Here is a 7500-nt window from a genome sequence, read left to right as displayed (position 1 = left end):
GATCTTTTCGTGACTGATTTGGTCTTGGTATATTAATCAACGATTCTATTTGAGAAATTTATTTGCTTACATATCAACAAAATATAATAATAATAATAATAATAATAATAATAATAATAATAATAATAATAATAATATAATAATAATAATAATAATAATAATAATAATCCAATAAATAATAATAATAATAATAAATAATTCAACGTATGAATAAAAATTTTCTTCGTCACAATAATAATAATAATAATAATAATAATAATAATAATAATAATAATAATAATTGTCATTGTAATTGCGTAATATACACTCATACAGAATACGATAAAAAAGGCCATAAATTTATCAGTAAGTTTCCAAATAACAGAATGCAAATACAAGAGAAAATTACAAAATATGAGTTAAGAGAGTAATAAAATATAGATGAAAGTAAACAAAATAAATAAAATAAAACTTTAAATGATCGACCTGAGCTGATATGTCACACAACTTTATCAAATCCTCACAATGTAAATGATAATGATTTTCAGAGCCATCTTCGGTGGTAATTGAAGATATCTTGATAATCATTCAGTTAATTTATCACTATACAAAGCAGACTTAATCACTTGTAACTGTAATAACAAAAACAAGGATAAAATGTAAGCGATAACAAATAAAACCCAATTACTAAAAAAAAAAAAAAAATCGCAATCGAGTTTTCTGTACAGCGCATAATGCTGCATGAGCCGCCGCCCATGAAACTCTCAGCTAGCCGTATTGACCTGTGCTGTTGCTTTGCCAGACACACGATTATTTCTGACTTACACCTTAAATAAAATAAAGACCAGAGGCTAGAGGGCTGCAATTTGGTATATTTGATGATTGGAGGGTGGATGATTAACATATCAGTTTGCAGCCCTCTAGCCTCAGTGGGTTTTAAGATTTGAGGGTGGACGGGAGAAGTGCGGACAGAAACAAATGCGGATGGACAAAGCCATCTCAATAGTTTTTTTTTTCTTTCTTTCTTTTTTTTACAGAAGACTAAAAGCAACCAGAGCCATTTCGGTATTTACTTCCAGACCGTGAAATCTTCTTGTACTACCTTCCTTTGTATCCCTCTGAATCATTTAAAAATGTCTGTTTAATCATCACTGAAACAGAGATTAAATAACATAAAAACGACATGAAACTTCGATTCTGCCTGGGTCTCTGGCCGTAAAAAAGAAAAAAAAAAGTGGCATGTGGTCATTTTCCATTTGCCCATTACGGTTACGAGGTATCATGTGGTCGGGAGCTGAATCATTGCTTGTCTCTCTCTCTCTCTCTCTCTCTCTCTCTCTCTCGTCTCCTCCCGTCTCTCTCTCTCTCTCTCATCTATCTCCTTCTCCTCCATATATATATATATATTAATAAGATATTATATAATATAATTTATTAAAAATTTAAAATAAATTTATACAGGTATATATTTTAATATATATATATATATATATAGTATATATTTAATATATTAGATATATATAATAATATATATATCATATATGTATATGTATGAATGTGTGTAAATAAATGTGCATATATATATATATATATATATATATATATATAATATATATATATATATATATATATATATATATATATATATATATACTATATATATTATTATATACACAGGGTATATGCCCAAAGGTGAGGGTAATAATAAAAGTGATTTGAATACATTCCATCATGGAAAAATATGCATATATAGATATTTTCTATCATTGAGTGTTACAGGTATCTCGCTTTCAGTTTTTTTTTTTTTTTTTTTTATAATTTTCCCAGGTGGATTTACAGGGAAAATATCACCAAGAAAGTATGTTTCTTTCCGTATTCGGCTTCATGGGAACTACTATTTTTCCTAAGGATCATACTTGTTATCATTTACGGAAAGAAAATTCCAATCTACGAAGTCTAATTTACATAAACTTCCTTTGTTGTATAGAGGAAGTTTATGTAAATTAGATCAATGACAAATGTAAATTTGGATCAATGACAAATACATTTATGTGAAAAATTCAATGAAAGAACCATTCGTGAATAATCAGTTGAATGATGATAAATGATATTCAGTAAATTTCTACTGTGCTTTCATCAATAGAAAAGAAAAAAAAAAGGGGGGGGGGAGATAAGAACAATAGCATCATAGCTTCTATTACCTCAGAAAGTAATTACACGACTCAGGTAATGTATCTGTTATCTTAATGGTAAATCTTTGAAACATGGGGTTATCTTCCGTTTTCCATTATTGAAAAAAATAACGATTTAAACCCAAGGAACACTCATTTTACCTGACTGAAATGAGTTGACTCCTATGTTTTCTTTATAAGTACCACCAACAAGAATTTACAGACAAGAAGTTTCCGCTTTTACTAATATTTCTGGCAGTAGAAGATTTATTAAATTTTTTACTTTTTAACAGAAATGAGATAAAAAAAATATCTTTGTCTATGAAATTAGCAGATTTTAATTATTTTATTGATTTACTCGTACAATGGATTACAAAAACGGCAATTTTAGTCGTTATAAATGCCACTGAAATGAACAGAATTTTAGTATCTAAACAGCACAAAAAATTGTACAAATCAGAAGCTTTTACTTGTATCTATGTCGGTAAAATGAGTAGGACTTCTAAAAGGTACTTATAGAGCAGTTGATGTTAGATTAAGTCGGCTGTTGATCCATAATCACATTGCATAGATGTTTAATAATGCAGGTTGAAAAAGTATTATGTTATTATTACGAGATTTCAATGACTGTCAAAATTTAAGACATCAGAGTTTGTGGATTTTGAATGTCTTTTAGAATATAAAAATAATCTCAAAAGTTTGAAGAGATCGGAGTTTGGGATAAAAAACAAATTAATGAAAGTAAAATCAAGAAAAAAAAAAAAATTGACAATAAAACGTAACAAAAATGTTTAAGAACGTAAAACATCTCATGAGACCAGGAGTAGCTCGACCCTTTTTCAAAATATACGACATGAGTGAAAAACTCTGAAAGATAAGAATCTAAAATCGAAAAATATAATAATGAAGTAAACAAAGTTCAATATTTGAATAAAACGGAAGATAGCCTTTAAGAAGACCTCGTAAAAATGGACTTTGAACTTGCGAAGCTTACTTACACTCACATAATACACTCAAAAGACTGTGAGAAGGAAACAGTTAGGCCTGACACTTAATTGCGTTATGAAATGCGACCACAAAGATTTCCAATTATCGAAGAGTGACACCTGGCGGGAGATGTATATGGGGGGCGGGGTTGGGGGGGGTGGGGAGGGGGAGCGTTGCTTTTCAAACACTAGGAAGTTGAATACGGTTGATTCATATTTGAGTCTATTTCAGCTTTATTAGCTTTTTATTACAATGTTGGAAATAGTAAAACGCAGAGAGAGAGAGAGAGAGAGAGAGAGAGAGAGAGAAGAGAGAGTGAGAGAGGAGAGCACCTAAATAAACAGAGATATGACACTGATAAAAAGAGAGAGAGAAAGAACAGTTATCACTAGCAATAAAGACCGAATCTTGGTATGCAAAGAAATAAAACGTGCAGGAGATATTATAATCTCTCTCTCTCTTCTCTCTCTCTCTCTTCTCTATATATATATATATATATATAATATATATATATCATATATATATATTTATAATATATATTATAATATATACATATACATATATACTATATATATATATATATATATATATATATATATATATATATATATATATATATATATATATGAGGTTGTAGTCCACAGGGGAAAAGAAAAGCTGAAATTCCTTTTACCTCAACAGTTTCGGCCTCCACTGGTTAATAAACAGCTCTCGATAAGGGCCAGTGGAGGCCGAAACTGTTGAGCTAAAAGGAATTCCAGCTTTTCTTTTCCCTGTGCACTCAACTCTATATATATATATATATATATTATTATATATATATATATATATATATATATATATATATATGTATATGTATATGTATATGTATATGTATATGTATATGATATATATATATATATATATATATATATATATATATATATATATATATATATAGAGAGAGAGAGAGAGAGAGAGAGAGATACAACAGGACAGACAAGGAAGGAAGCCAAACACTTGCATTAACCGTCGCAAATATGAGCCACGCTCACTTCACACAATTTTTCGTTTCAAAAAATCTGGTTAGCAGTAACGCCTGACCTTGCTTTTCACGACGCATTCGTATTTCGAATTTGAGTTGGAGGATAATGATTTGAAAGTTACTTTAGTTTTAGTTATTGGCATGCAGTCATTTAATTGATGAATGACACAATGTTTGAATGATTGTTATCATTGCCATGGACAGGGTATAACTTTGGTTGATGCAATGAATGTTGTAACTTTGGTTGCTGTAATTGTACCGTATATTTGGTTGCTGTAATCAATGTTGTACCTTTGGTTGCTGTAATCAATGTTGTATCCTTGGTTGCTGTAATCTGTAGGCACTGTAACTTTGGTTGCTGAAATCAATGTTATCACTTTGGTAGCTGTAATCAGTGCTGTAACTTCGGTTGCTGTAATGAATGTTGTAACTCTGGTTGCTGTAATCTGTGCTGTATCTTTGGTTGTTGTAATCTGTGCTGTCACTTTGGTTGCTGTAATTAATGATGTCACTATGGTTGCTATACTCAGTGCTATAACTTGTTGCTATACTCAGTGCTATAACTTGTTGCTGTTATCAATGTTGCAACTTTGGTTGAAGTAATCAGTGCTGTAACTTTAGTTGCTGTAACTTCGGTTGCTGTAAGGTGTACAGTAACCTTGGCTGCTGTAATGTGTACTGTAACTCTGGCTGCTGTAATCTGTACTGTAACGTTGGTTGCTGTAATGAATGCTGTAACTTCGGTTGCTATAATCAGTGCTGTAACATTTGTTGCTGTAATCAATGTTGTAACTTTGATTGCTGTAATCAGTGATGTATCTTTGGTTATAGTCAGTGCTGTAACGTTGTCTGTTCTAATCTGTGCTGTAACTTTATTTGTTGCAATCACTGTTGCAACCTTCGTTATTGTGATGACTATTATGGGCAGACTTGAGGATCCAGGTGAGTTACCACCACTGTGTCAGTTACCATAAAATAAATGCTTAGTTTTACTTTCAAAGCTACTGAAACAATGTGCTGGCTTCGCAAACGTTGCGTTTTAGATTACTGAAATATGAACTGAAGTTATTAGCAACACAAGAAATGTGTAAAATAATGATACACAAAGTACAAAATGGTGAAATCTAATTCTTCCGGAATTAAGTAAATTTATAAGGATACCATTAATGCAATGACGTCACTGACATAAGTAAACTTTGTTAGTTGAAAGTAAAGGCATAAGGATGATTTTTGTTTATAGTTCTGAATCTCTGCTTTTTCTTCCGTCTTTCTATTATTAATTTATAAATTAATATATTCAATTATCTATTTATTATTAATGGTCACATATTCTTAAGTTTGCTTAGCTATTTGTTTCATCAGCTGTTAAAAAATAAACATAAATTAAATTATAGGAAGAGTTATTCATTTATAAATTAACATATTCATTTATTTATTTATTATTAATGGTTATATTCTTAAGGAATCAGTTTGCTTAGCTATTTGTTTCATCAGTTGTCAAAAAATGGATAAACACATAAATTAAATTAAAGGAAGAGGGAACATAAAAAAATGCTTTTTATGGATTATTTTTTAAAGCAAATTTTATAATTGAATCTACAGTTCTAAGTGGCATTAATGTGTTCCAATTTCGGAAGTGTATGCGCATGAGAGAGAGAGAGAAGAGAAGGATGAGAGAGGAGGGAAGACGAGAGAGAGCAGAGAGAGAGTTAAAATGATGAAAATTCAACATCATTATCTAGCAAAACATCAACAGAGAGGGGGGGGGGGGGTGGCAAACGTAACATCCTGACAATAAAGCACCATCACCCTCTTTGCAAAAATTCATTTCAAAGTCTTCCAGTCCCATTCCTGACTCACACCAGCAGAACATAGTAGCAGAAGCTCTGCAGCGACCTACCTGTATCTCTGCTGGCATAAGCTTACCTGCAGTGGCTGGGTACGTGTCCCCACGAACCAAAACAGAAACGCTGAGCTGAGCGCACGTTTGTTTCGTTTCGTTGTGTAATGGGAAAAGACGAAACTCTTATGACAGTGTGTGTGTGTGTGTGTTGCGGCTAATTTTAGCTCTCTAGGTGAAATTGTTAGGTGGGCGTTTTTTTTAACAAGGTTCGTCTGAACTTGCTAAAGATGGAAGGGCATTTTATGTAATTTTGTGTATTTGGGAGACGGGGGGGGGGGGGGGGGGGGGCGGTAGTTGAAATAGCCTTTGTACTCGTGTTGTGTCTTCCTTCCTTCCTAAAGCTATATGATACCTCACTTGTATTCAACAAAATAACTTTATTAAAAGATATAATTATCTTTTAATAAAACTTATGTAATGTAATCATTTAATTATTAAAAGCAACCACTATAAAACTGTTTTCACTGAAATATACTAAATACACAGGCCAAGATGAATGAAATGAAATAAATATAAAAATGAAAAAAATGCTATTATAATAATTCATTTAGAAAAAAATAATCATGAAAACCTTTGCAGAATAGAATACTGAAGTACATGCAGTGTATGAAGCAGAATTAAATAACAAAAGAACATTTGAAAAGAAATAAAAAGAATTAAAAAATAATGTGATTATAATAATTCATTTATAATAAAAATAATTATAAAAACCTTAGCAGAATAGAATACTGAATTACATACAGAGCGTATGATGCAGAATTAACTTACAAAAGACGATTTTAAACGTAACCAAAATAATTGAAAAAAATATGATTATAATAATTAATTTTGAATAAAATAACTATAACAACCTTTGCAGAATATAATATTGAATTACATACAGAGTGTAAGACAATTTTAAACGAAATCAAAATGATAAAAAACATAATGTGATTAAAGTAATTCATTTAGAATAAAATAATCATAAAAACCTTTGCAGAATAGAATACTGAATTACATACAGCGTGTATGATGCAGAATTAACTTCTTACACAAGAAAATTTTTAAACGAAATCAAAATTTATAAATATAAAAATGTAAAAAAAAGTAGCCCCGCCCACTCTACACTTTCCCGGGATCTTGTCAATAAACAAATGACCGTTGACCTTTGTAAGGCTTCCGGCGCCAAGGTCACAAGGTCGTGGGGCAGGTATGGGGAGGGGTGGGGGGAGAAGGATTACGTACGTTACGGGATTATAATCAAAGCCACTCGCTAAACGTGGATGAAAGAGTCGAAGGGACGCTCTTCCTTCCTTATGCCTTTAACTAGCCCAGACCGGATTATTATTATTATTATTATTATTATTATTATTATTATTATTATCAGGATAAAGAACTCTGCGCACTCATTCATGCCTTATGTGTGTGTGTGTGCACCCGATGTGGGCGATTACACA

The 7500-nt window shown here is 31.2% G+C and overlaps 1 protein-coding gene across 4 annotated transcripts in view; it reads right to left on the bottom strand.

The window, feature by feature from the left end:
- The window catches only part of LOC135207865 (uncharacterized), a 174494-nt gene that overhangs the window by 41488 nt on the left and 125506 nt on the right, over positions 1-7500 (bottom strand). The window lies entirely within an intron of this gene.

Source organism: Macrobrachium nipponense, chromosome 11 (genome assembly GCF_015104395.2).
Source record: "Macrobrachium nipponense isolate FS-2020 chromosome 11, ASM1510439v2, whole genome shotgun sequence".
NCBI lineage: Eukaryota > Metazoa > Arthropoda > Malacostraca > Decapoda > Palaemonidae > Macrobrachium > Macrobrachium nipponense.
Note: the sequence above shows the minus strand (reverse complement) of the source record. Positions and strands in the feature narration are given on the sequence as shown.